General features: G+C 35.0%; 1 long non-coding RNA gene across 1 annotated transcript; it reads left to right on the top strand.

The window, feature by feature from the left end:
* The first annotated feature begins 5,535 nt into the window (after positions 1-5,535).
* LOC132729354 (uncharacterized) lies at positions 5,536-11,323 on the top strand. Its single transcript, XR_009625603.1, has 2 exons — positions 5,536-5,623; positions 11,171-11,323. It is a non-coding gene; the product is annotated as an uncharacterized LOC132729354 (long non-coding RNA).
* Positions 11,324-13,497: the final 2,174 nt, after the last annotated feature.

Below are 13,497 nucleotides of genomic sequence, written 5' to 3'. Positions count from 1 at the left end.
CTATAATTCCAGTATTCTAGAACTTGAGAATTGCAATCTTTGCGTTTTCAGGCCAGCCTTGAAGAATGATTTGTTTCAAGGTAATGAGTGTTGGATCTAACTCAGTTTTTTGACCTTACTTCACTAAGTTTTTGATCTGTGTATGGCAAGTTTTTTGTTATGAAGTGAACATGCATATTGGTATTTTCGGAAATTTCTGGATAAGTATCTGGCAAATACTTCCGAGACAATGTGTCAGCAACGGGTATTTGAGTGCCTGCTTTGTGCTGCAACTCAAAATCATAACCATGTAACGCTAATAAGAGCCTTTGTAATCTTGCCGGGGCACTGTATAGGGATTTCTTAACAACACTGATCAAGGGTAAGTGATCTGTTTCTACAGTTATGTGCCTACCGTAAATATATTGCCTGAACTTTGTCATGCCAAATACTATGGCAAGAAGTTCTTTCTCAATCATGGCCCATGACCTTTCTGAGTTGGTCAAGGATTTGCTTGCAAAAGCTATAGGTTTTCCATCTTGCATTAAAGTAGAAGCACAGCCATACTGAGAACTGTCAGACTGAAGTACTAGTGCCTTATTTGGATCAAAATAAGATAACACTGGGCCTGGACACTCAGTAAGTATGTCTTTGACTTTCTGAAATGCTCGAACTTGAGGAGCATCCCAGTGAAAAATGACAATCTTTCTTTTAATATTTCTGAGAGAGGATGAATGATCTCGGACAAGTTTGGGGCATATCTAGATAGATAAGTTATCATGCCAAGTATTGTCTTAAGCTCAGACTTGTCTTTAGGCGCTTCCATCTCTTGGATAGCCCTACATTTTTCGGGGTCTGGTTTCAATCCATCAGCTGAGAGGATGTGACCAAAAATACTTAACCTCCGAGACGCAAACAACAAGTTTGTCTTCGTTTAACCTAATGCCCTTTTGGCGGCACCTATCAAGTAAGTTTCTTAAGTTTATGTCATGCTCTTCTCGAGTTGAACCATAAACAAGAATGTCATCTACAATGACACAACAACCAAGTAAGCCTTCTAAGCACTCATCCATATTTTGCTGGAAGAGATCTTGGCTGCATTTCAGTCCCATGGGACATCTTAGATACCTATAACGACCTTGAGGGGTGTTGAATGTTGTTAGATATGATGATTTATCATCTAAAACAACGGACCAGTAACCTGATTTGCAGTCAAGTTTTGTGAAATATTTTGCAGATTTTAACTGCGGCAAAATATCATCTAAGGTTTTTGTAGGATAATGTGGCCTATGGATTGCCTTATTAAGGTCTTTAGGGTAAATTACAATTCTAACTTTATCATAATGTGGCTTATTGACTACGACCATACTATTCACCCAATTTGTTGGTGTAGTGACCTTGGCTATGATTCCAGCCTTTTCCATAGCATCAAGTTCCTTTTTAACCTTGCTTTGAAGAGCTACAGGAACGCGTCGGGGAGGATGAATTACTGGAGAGTACTTGGGATCTACTTTGATCGAACAAGCACCAGGTAATTTTCCAAAGCCATGAAAAACTTCAGGAAAGTCACGCAAGACAGAATTTTTATTCATTTGCTCATTCTGGTCTACGGACATTACAATCTGAATTAAATTGAAGTCAATGCATGATTGTAAACCTAGGATTGAGGGTTTGTTTGTTCTCACAACATAAAATTCTACAAGTTTTGTGCATTTCTTGTAGCTGCATGAGAGATCTACTACTCCTAGAACCTTAATTTCAGTGCCTGAGTAAGCAGTGAGCTTGACAGTTGGCTTCTTTAAGGGGGTATTGACCTTGAGGGATTTGAAATCTGCCTCAGAAAGGATGTTACAGCATGCCCCTGTGTCAAGTTTAAACTGTTTAAGATGACCTTTAGAGCCCACCTGTAAATCAACAAATACCTGTCCCTTTGAATGTGAATCAACTGCACCAATACAAAATTCACTGTCACTGTTACTGTCACTGTTATTGTTTCCGGTTTCGATTTCATGCACTTTTTTGTTTGACCTACACATAACTGCATAGTGATTCCATTTATGGCAGTTCTTGCACTGTTTTCCTCTTGCCGGACATCGATCTTTACTGTGATGTGACTGTCCACAATTTCCACATTTTGTTATCTGTTGGTTTTGTCTAACTCTTGAATGGTGATTGTGTTTCTTTCCAGTCTCGTTTTGGTGTTTTGACATGGAATGTCGTTTATGATAAATGTCATCGATGTTTTTGGAATTAGTCATATCACGTAGTTGTGCCTGTGCGTATTCATGTGACTGTGATATCCTGACTGCTTTTTCAAGAGTCAATGCTTCGCCTTCCGTGATTAGTTTTTCACGAACTTTTTCCGACGTAATTCCAATAACTATTTGATCTCGTATTACATCATCTCTGTACCCTGCATCAAAAGCGCAATCATTTGCTAATGTTTTTAGACGTGTGATGAATTGTTCTATCGTACTGTTTCCCTGTTTTTCATTGTGGAATTTGTATCTGCTAAATACAGGATTTGATTTTGGTTGTAGATGTTTTTGAATTGCATCCGAAATTGCCTTTATTGATTTCCTTTGGAGCTCAGTTAATGTAAGAGTATTATATATCTGGCGGCCTCTGTCACCAATCCAAAGTAATAAGTAAGTAACTTGTACTTCTTCTTCTTTTTCTCTTAATGCACCACTAAATATAAGTTCTGCGTGCTGCCTGAACTTTTTGAACTCCTCCATAGGGTTCTGACTGTCCCAGTTCATTGTTGGTATGGGTACACCATTTAAGGTATTAGGACCCTAATGGGTACTATCAGGAATTAAAAAATTGACATCATAAGTCAGATGTATACCTTAAAGTACACCTGTTGGAAAAATTTAAACAAAGTTTACCGTACGGAAATCAAGTTATGGCCACTTTTCTGAACTCAAGCTAGGATGTTATGAGGGCCCTTTTTAGAGAGTAAGAACCTTTAAATAATCTGCAATAACATTGTAATGAAAAATGTTTTCCCATTAATTTTTGGTAAGAAACAAACAGTACCATTCAGCTACCAATCCAAATAAGCAAAATTATGGTTTCTACTTAAAATTTATGAAATCTGTATAAAAAATGTTACCCTACCCCACCCATTTTTACCACGTGTCTGACCATTTTTCTACTTAGGGAGCCTAATTTAAAAAAATCTTAAAATTTACCCAATTGAGTGCCTGTTTTCAAAGTTTCCCTAAATTTTTAAAAAAAGTATATTGGTTGATCTTGTAAAATATGAAATACTTTTACCGTCTAGTTTTGATTATATTACACTTTGAAAATATCAGGCACCATATTTATTACTATATTTAGCATAATTTAGCCAATAAATACCTATATAAATTAAAAAATCAAAATTAAACACTTTTTTCTTTCCAAATAGGACATGAGAGATACATAAATAATGTTAAAAGAAAAAAAGAAAGAAAAAAAAGTTGACACTTCTGGGGATTGAACCCATGGCCCTCATTTTCAATGTAGTTAACAGTAGTTCCAGCCTATTTGAATACTCTTCAAAGCGGAGGTAATGCATTAGGGTGCTAATACCTTAAATCCATTGTAGAGCTGTAGAATTAATTTATTCCTCTGAAGAAAGTTAAATGTTTGTGATTCATACAATTTAATTTCTTTCCAGAATGCTTGTTAAATCCGATTCCAAATAAATTTTAATTAAATTCCTTTTATTACAATATTATTCCTTTAGTTTACTTCTGACACCATGTTATGTTGTATGGATGATAACAAGATTCAAACTATTCTACAATTTTTATAACCATTTAATACATGTTGTTAAGACCAGAGCTCAAGTGAGAAAAATGACCCAGGTATCAGAGAGGCATGATCATATATATAACATAGCATTAATGAATATCAAGTAAAGGGAAGTAATCCCATTAACTATACAACTAAACATGTAAAGAGTTATCTAATCTTGATATCATAACACAAACTAAAATATTTTAGCCTACTTTAGCTTATGAATAAAATATATTGAAAAACTCATTATAATAATCAATAGAAATTGACACACTGTTATCAGACAAAAAGCAATCTAAAAAATGAATGATCAGTCAAGGTAAGTGTTCATTAGTACTTAAGCATCTACAAAATTAAATAGGTCAAGAACGACGCAAATAAACAGTCGCTAAAATTTGAGTAAATTTTTACATCTATGTGATACTGCTTAACAATCGATTCTGATTATGACTAACAGGCGCCTTGCCAGGGTACTGTTAATAAAAGACATTATTTATATGCAAATTCAAAAAGATAAAAGATTAAATGTTCTACAAGACTATTAATTTAAAAGACATAGTGTGCAGATTATAATTTGTGGAATGGGTCAAGACTCGATCTCAGTAAAGATGTTAAAACTGGGGCTGGGGCGTCCATGGCCGAGTGGTTAAGGTCGTTGACTTCAAACCACTTGCCCCTCACCGCTGTGGGTTCGAGTCCCGACAGGGACTTTGGATTCTTTCATGTGAGGAAGCTATCCAGCTAGCTTACGGAACGTCGGTGGTTCTACTCAGGTGCCCGTTCGTGCCTGAAATAATGCGCGGAAGGGCACCTGAGGTCTTCCTCCACCAGTAAAGCTGGAACGTCGCGATATGACCTATACTGTGTCGATGTGACGTAAAACCCAAAACAAAAAAAAACAAAAACTGGGGCTAGACTGAACAGTTAGAGGATGGATATTCCAAAGACGTATGCTCCTAGGAAAGACAGCATTTTGATGGTATTGCGTCCTTGAGTAAAGGTACCAGGTAGTTCAGATTTCTTGTTTAAGTAAGGTGTTGTTAGTCAACAAAGACAATGTTGTTTTGGAATTTACACAAGTAGGTTACAGCACTGATGTTTCGACGCTGCTAAAGGGTTTGCCAATTAAGTAATCATTTATGAGACACTACTGGTATAGTCATAATCATTAAATATATCTAGCAGCTGATCTTTAATTGGACTTGTTCTATCTTATAAATTAAATATTTCTGCCAAGGATGCTAAACTATGGAACTATATTCAACCAGAGGTCTAACAAAGGTCTTATATGCTGTTTCCTTTATCTTTTTATTTGAGGTTTTAACATTTCTTCTCATGAATTTGCTTTAGATGTACTATTGTTTATATATGTTTGGTCCATGAAAGGTCTTGACTAATAGTGACTCCCAAGTATTTTACTTCATTGGTTGGTTTAAATTGAATATTATGGAGGATATAAGGAAAATTTACAGGGATGTTGCACTTACTCATTATTCATCATGTATTGACTCAATCAAACCTGCAAGTCTGCAATTTTCATGTACTTTTGTTGTGATTAATGCTTTCGAGGGATCACTTTGTGTCCAGATTTTTTTCATTTTCTTGCTATTCTGAGAACATTATGTTGGTATGTTTACAGAATAAAAGAAATAATAATAAAAACTCTGTTGCTTAATTTAGTCAAGCTGGCAAGAAAAACGTATCATAAGCGAATTAATATCACGAAGTACCAAAAGTACGCTGGGTAGGAGACTGGATATAGTGATGTTCAGCCTTACACACGGTATGGTATACGTTTTTGAAAGTTGTTGCCCTTTACTACTCTCCAACAATGTCAAGAATCGGCACTTTAAAGGTTATTTATGCAAAATAGTGTGTTTTTTACTTTAATTCTTATTGTCATGAAATAAAATCGTTTCAGATTTGTTTATTGTCATCAAGTATGTAATCTACCAACGTGATAGTATAAAGAATCAAAGTATTATCACATAATTTTAGCTGCTGAAATAAACAAAATTGAGCACGTTTTTTCTTAGTTCTGGCTTCCAAAACTTTATAAGAAGTCGGTTTTTTTCATATTTTTTTGTTTTTCATCTGATGCAGCATTAAAGTTTTCGATTAGTCCCGTTACGAAACCTAACCAGAATAACATAAGTTGATTTAACCATTTTTTTCACTTGCAACCCTTGTCCACAGGTGCTTTAGTCCTAATTATAAGACCTATACGTAACCTATTTCATATTTATCATTCATTAATCTGATATTTTACATTTTTCATTTTCCATGTTACGTTAGGTCTTAACAGATCTTTGCAAAATCGTGTAGCAAAAAAATTGACATTAGACATCGATTTAGATCTAATGAATTTAAACAATTAAAACAGCGTGTTTTTACATTAATTTTGACCTATTTATGAACAAAACTAAAAAATGAATACCTTTTAATAAAATTATTGAACTGTCACATCCGAAAAGTCATGATTAAATCCTCTCATTTAATTAAATTCCTTGTACAGCCGATATACAAATGGCCGCCATACAGTGCGCGAAATCTGATTGGCTAATTCAAATGCAAGCGTTTAAATGAGTCCAGAAGTTTCTAACGGAATATTTTTTCAACGAAATAATTTCCCTTGCACAGTCAGTGTGTTCGAATATATTTTTCCGTTCAAAAAATTGGAATCAATCTGTAAAACGCCTTACTTAACCAGTATGGCCGATGAGCAAAATAAACTGATATTTATATTTTATTTTTAATTAATAAGTACATTGTTTGAAAGTTTTTGTTAATGATAGACCATGCAATTGAAAGAACAGAATATAAGCTTTTGAATAAAGCTTGAAAGGCAAGTCAACAGACATTTTTTTAATTTTTCAAAATGCTACGCGTTTATGAGCAATAACTATTAGACGTCAGGCTTGACCAACATAAAACTATAACAAGCCTGTAACGTCTAATCTATTGGACTACAGGTGCTTGAAACAAACTCTTTAAAGTTTTATAAGGGCTAAATACTATAATAAGATATAAGGTCTCCAACAGAACACAAACATCATGCTGAACAAACGAGAACACTGCTGCAAGAAACGACCAGATCACAGTTATCTCTTTCTGGTCGACTTTCGAAAGGATCAATTCAAGCGTTAACGCTTTTTATTTAATTAAAGTTCTTCAAATAGCAAAGAAATGAGTAAAAATTTCACAAAATGCCAATATTTACAATCCATGTCGTTTTCGACGTCCAATCTATTCATGTATACAAACACGATTTCTGGTCGATTTCTACGAAATAAATAGAAAACGTCTAAAATTTCCTCATAAATTTCATAAACAAACTCTTTTTTATCAATCTGCAAAGTCTAAATTTAACTAGAGCCCTCTTTGTACGCAAATATTTAAAAAATATTGGTTGTAGAAGCGGAGGTCAAATAAAGTGCGCCATTTTGATTTTGAAGTGACAGGTAAATGAAGCAAAGAAATAGTATTATATGATTGGTCAATAGTATTCCGATAATTATCTTATCCAATCAAATCCTTATATAATATTCAGAGCGGAACAGTATATACATGCGCTCTACATGGCGATAAAATACTGTCACAAGCGGGATCCTTGTGTATTTTTTAATGAATTACGTATGAAGAGGGCTTTTGATCAGTTAAGACTTCGCAGATCGATAGGAAAAGAGTTTGTTTATGGAACGTACGTGGAAATTCTAACCGTTTTTTGTTTATTTCGTAGAAATCGACCAGAAATCGTGTTTGTATACATGATTGGTATGGACGTCGAAAACGACATGAATTGAAAATAATGGCATTTTGCGAAGCTTTTCCCAATTTCTTTGCTATTTGAGGGATTTTAATGAAATAAAAAGCGTTGGCACTTGGATTGATGCTTTCAGATGGCGACCAGAAAGAGATAACCATGATCTGGTCGTTTCTTGCAGCAGTGTTTTTGCTTGTTCCGCATGATGTTTTTGTTTCGTTGGGGGCCTTATATCTTTATATACATATATAGACCGGTTATGTAAAATATTTGATTATGTGACAAGCGCCTGTGCCCTTGTCCCAATAAATTCTTGTGCATTTTGTGATAAAACAATCATTGATATCGTTCTATACCATTTTAAGTATCAAAATATTAATACCGTCATTAAAATTGCCTATTTAAACGTAAAACGTCAAATACGCCAATTACAGTCGGCCATGACATTTAGGAGCTATGCGAGATCACGTATGACGACACATCATTCCCAGGAACCGAGTAGAGAAGAGTCCTAAACTATATTAAGAACGTCTTTGTTGACATGATATCAATATTTATAATTTAAGATAATGTTTTTATTAACTTTCTTTATTTTTTTAGTACTTAAATATATTTATATTGAATACAAAATTAAGTAAATCACCTTTTTCAATATCTTTAAAAAAGTAATTTATAAAAAAGTTAGAAGCACATAGGTTAGTAAAGGTCAATCTTGTAATCACATGGTCAAACATTTTGGCAATATGGCGACCAAGTGCTAATTTTTTTACCTGTCGGAAACTATTAGGGAGTTTATGTTCGTAATAAAATTTTTATTTGTCCATCCTTGGCTTATCACAGATTATATGAGCCGAGCCATGACAAAACCAACATAGTGGGTTTGCGACCAGCATGGAACCAGACCAGCCTGTGCATCCACACAGTCTTATCAGGATCCCTGCTGTTTGCTATCAGTTTCTCTACTTGTAATAGGGTTTGTAAGCGAACAGTATGGATTCTGATCAGACTGCGAGGAGGCGCAGGCTGGTCTGGATCCATGTTGATCGCAAACACACTATGTTGGTTTTGTCATGGCACGGCTCATATATGGTTTTATTTAGGTATGCTTCACTTTACTTCATGGCATGTTCGATGAATGAATACTAGCGTGTCAGATTCCTGGCACGATTATTGATGGACTTTCCCTACGGTTCTGTCTTCAGCGTTCACATCATGTCATACTATATAAACGGGTACGCTGAAGACCTTAAGCTATGTTTGGAAATGCACAGACTCCAAACCCTTCCGTAAACTTAATTTCAATTTGCTTCTGTCAGTTAGCAGCAGTCATGCAATTTCACATAAATTTAGGGAAAATTAAGCTCATTTAAAGCTACTTAGCCTACTATCCCACACATTGTAGTTTGGTCATTTTTATGCCCCCGCCATGTAATGGCCGGGGCATATAGTGTTACCCTGTTCCGTCATTCCGTCCTTTCGTCATTCCGTCATTCTGTCATTCCGTCATCATCAGTTTCCGTTCATTATCTTAGTAACGGTTGCACATATTCAACTCAAATTTGACATATGGATATGTCATGAGAAAATACAGGTCAAGTTCGAATTTGGTCATGGTTCGATGATTTTTGGCAGAGTAATGCCCCTTTTACTTTGAAAATAATATGAAATTTTCAGTTTCCGTTCATTATCTCCCCAACGGTACAACACATTCAACTCAAATTTGACATATGGATATGTCATGAGAAAATACAGGTCAAGTTTGAATTTGGTCATGGTTCGATGATTTTTGGGAGAGTTATGCCCCTTTTACTTTGAAAATAATATGAAATTTTCAGTTTCCGTTCATTATCTCCCCAACGGTACAACTCATTCAACTCAAATTTTACATATGGATATGTCATGAGAAAATACAGGTCAAGTTCGAATTTTGTCATGGTTCGATGATTTTTGGCAGAGTTATGCCCCTTTTACTTTGAAAATAATATGAAATTTTGAGTTTCCGTTCATTATCTCCACAACGGTACAACACATTCAACTCAAATTTAACATATAGATATGTCATTAGAAAATACAGGTCAAGTTCGAATTTTGTCATGATTCGATGATTTTTGGCAGAGTTATGCCCCTTTTACTTTGAAAATAATATGAAATTTTCAGTTTCCGTTCATTATCTCCCCAACGGTACAACATTTTCAACTCAAATTTGACATATGGATATGTCATGAGAAAATACAGGTCAAGTTCGAATTTGGTCATGGTTCGATGATTTTTGGCAGAGTTATGCTCCTTTTACTTTGAAAATAATATGAAATTTTCAGTTTCTGTTTATTATCTCCCCAACAGTACAACACATTCAACTCAAATTTGACATATGGATATGTTTTTGGAATGCCCAGGCCCAGTTCGAATTTGTTCATTGTTCAATGATTTTTGGCAGAGTAATGCCCCTTTCACTTTGAAATTAATATGAAATTTACAGTTTCTGTTCATTATCTGCCCAGCAGTGTTACATATTTAACTCAAATTTGACATATGGATATGTCAAAGGAATGGGCAGGTCAAGTTGGAATTTGGTCATGGTTCGATGATTTTTTTGGCAGAGTTATGTCCCTTTCACTTTGAAAATAATATAGATACATCTTAGGAATAAGCAGTTTAAGTTTGAATTTGGTCGTGGTTCAATGATTTTGGACAAACTTATCTTTCTTGAATATTGGAAAAATTTTGAACTTTCAGTTTCAGCACTCATACTTTTGTGGAAATGTATGTAGCCATTATTTTGGCTACAAATATGAAATATGCTATTTTCAAAAGGTTAAGACTGAATAATTTCAGTGCCTTGAACATTGTATGGAAATGGTTTGTGTTAACATTGAAAAGTTTTAAAGGCTTTGAACTTTAAATGAAAACAATAATTTGTGCAAACAAATTTGGAACTAAATATTATAACATCTGAAATTTTGGCTGCATGCGGGGGCATCCGTGGCATGATGACACATTTCTAGTTGAAATAATATGTCATCAAAAGATAAAATTTTACCACAGGCTCATGCATTTATATAGAACTAGATGATAAATACATTTCTTTGAAGAAAAAACATTTAAGTACAGTTTTTGCAATGTATATGATGCTGTAATTTTAAACCATTGCAACGTTTTATTTTGTAAATTAAAATACTGACTTAAAATTATATACACACCCATTAACGGGTTGAAAGTAGATCCGTTTGTTGCAGTTGTCCAGTTTAAAACTGACATTTATATAGAAAGTTCTACCTGCATCAAGCTGTCCTACTAGCAACATGTTCACAGGTGTGATAAAAGGGTTGTTTATATTTGTGTCAAGTGAAACATAACAACCGTTAGTTCACAGTTATCTCGTGAAAACTGCAAATTTTACTTCTATGCATATTTGATATCTGTAAACAAATTTGTTGTTGATTTTTAGACCCGTTTGTGTGGAAGAGTAGTTATAAATACCTCCTTGAAATTTAACACCATTCCAGATCATGGTTTTAGTATAATACTACAGAATTTCTTTCTGTCAAGATATATTTTTGCATGTGATAAAGGTATGATTAGGTATATAAGAAAGCCTTTTAGATGGTTAATTATTGGTCATGCTTATTGTTATTTTAGAACAGTGTGAGTTTCATCACTGGGGGAGCATCAGGGCTCGGGAAGGCAGCTGCTAGGAGATTCGTTGAGCAAGGTGGTAAAGTTGTCATATGTGACCTCCCTAAATCAGATGGAAGTCAAGTTGCTAGTGAGCTTGGAGATAACTGTATGTTTGTTCCTACAGACGTAAGTTTAATTTTCTGTTATATTCTTTTTGTCTAACTTGCAACAATTTATTTTTAGCTCACCTGTCACAAAGTGACAAGGTGAGCTTTTGTGATCACTTTTCGTCCGGCGTCCGTCCGTCGTCCGTCCGTCCGTAAACTTTTACTTTAAATGACATCTCCTCATAAACCACTAAGCCAATTTCATCCAAACTTCACAGGAATGTTCCTTTGGTGGTCACCTTTAAAAAATGTTCAAAGAATTTAATTCCATGCAGAACTCTGGTTGCCATGGCAACTGAAAGAAAAAACTTTAAATATCTTCTTTTAAAAAATCCTAAGAGCTAGAGCTTAGATATTTGGCATGAAACATCTTCTAGTGAGTGTCTACCAAATTTGTTCAAATTAAATCCCTGGGGTCAAAATTGGCCCCGCCCCGGGGGGTCATTGTTTTTCCCTATATGCATATAGTAAAAACTGAAAAAATCTTCTTTTAAAGAACCCAAAGAGCTAGAGCTAAGATATTTAGCATGAAACATTTTCTAATGGGTGTCTACCAAGTTTGTTCAAATAAAAGCCCTGGGGTCAAAATTGGCCCCGCCCCAGGGGGTCATTGTTTTTCCCTATATGCATATAGTAAAAACTTAAAAAATCTTCTTGTAAAGAACTCAAAGAGCTAGAGCTAAGATATTTAGCATGAAACATGTTCTAATGGGTGTCTACCAAGTTTGTTCAAATTAAAGCCCTGGGGTCAAAATTAGCCCCGCCCCGGGGGTCATTGATTTTCCTTATATGTATATAGCAAAACTTAAAAAAAGCTTCTTTGAAAAAACCCAAATAGCTAGAGTTTAGATATGAGGCATGAAACATCTTCTAGTGAGTGTCTACAAAGTTTTTTCAAATAAAAACCCTGGGGTCAAATTGGCCCCGCCGTTGGGGGGGGGGGGTCATTGATTTTCCCTATTTGCATATAGTAAACATTTAAAAAATCTTCTTTGAAAAAACCCAAATAGCTAGAGTTTAGATATTAAGCATGAAACATCTTCTAGTAAGTGTCTACAAAGTTTGTTCAAAAAAAGCCCTGGGATCAAAACTGGCCCCGCCCCAGGGGTGTCATTGTTTTTAACTATATGTGTATAGTAAAAACTTAAAAATCTTCTTTTAAAAAACCCAATGAGCTAGAGCTTAGATGATTAGCATGAAATATCTTCTTATGGATGTCTACCAAGTTTGTTCAAATAAAAGCCCCCGGGTGAAAATTGGCCCTGCCAGGGGAGGGGGAGGAGAGATCATTGTTTTTCATTATATGTGTGTAGTAAAAACTTAACATTGTGAAATAAAAACTTAACATTGTGAAACATCTTCTAATGAGTGTCTTCCAAGTTTGTTCAAATAAAAGCCCTGGGGTTTAAACTGGCCCCGCTCTGGGGCCCTATATACAGGTGATCGACCTCAGGGCCATCATGGCCCTCTTGTTAACATTGAGGGTTGCTAGTTTCGTTTGGTGGGGAAAATTGTGATCCCATCACTATTAAAAAGGGTACACATGTATATACAACTGTAATTGATAATTACTTTCATTTTATATGAAAGTAAAAGGAAGTAAAGAAGAACTACAGAAAATACTAAAGTTATTGTTTTTAACTCCTTAGATCAGAAAAGTAAGCTTTTGTGATCACTTGCTGTATATGAACGTAAATCTCTTGGTTTGTTTGTCTGAGTGAGTGACCTTAACTAAATACAGAGCAGCGTTATAATAGTCAGAACAAAAGAGGACAATAAGCTTCATTTGCTTACAAAAAAACCCATACCTAGTTAAACTCTATATATAAACTTGTTGCCTCAAAAGGGAAAACCAGAAATCTTTAAATCAATCATTTTGATTACTAAGGCTTCCTTGAACTAAACTTGGTAAAAAATAAGTGTGACCTGAGTAGGCGTTGAACCCACCATCCCTTGGTTTAGAGGCACACACCTTAAACTTTATGTCACTGTTCCCCTTAACTTTGTAAAGTTCAAAACTGTTGTTGAATCAGCACTTTTGTTAAAACACATATGAGCCAGTGCCATGACAAAACCAACAAAATGGGTTTGCGACCAGCATGGATCCAGACCAGCCTGCGCATCCGCGCAGTCTGATCAGGATCCATGCTGTTCGCTTACAAACCCTATAACAAGAAGAGA

This window comes from Ruditapes philippinarum, unplaced genomic scaffold, assembly GCF_026571515.1.
Source record: "Ruditapes philippinarum isolate M1 unplaced genomic scaffold, ASM2657151v2 ctg8679_1_1_1_1, whole genome shotgun sequence".
Taxonomy (NCBI): domain Eukaryota; kingdom Metazoa; phylum Mollusca; class Bivalvia; order Venerida; family Veneridae; genus Ruditapes; species Ruditapes philippinarum.
This window is presented reverse-complemented; position numbering and strand designations above follow the sequence as displayed.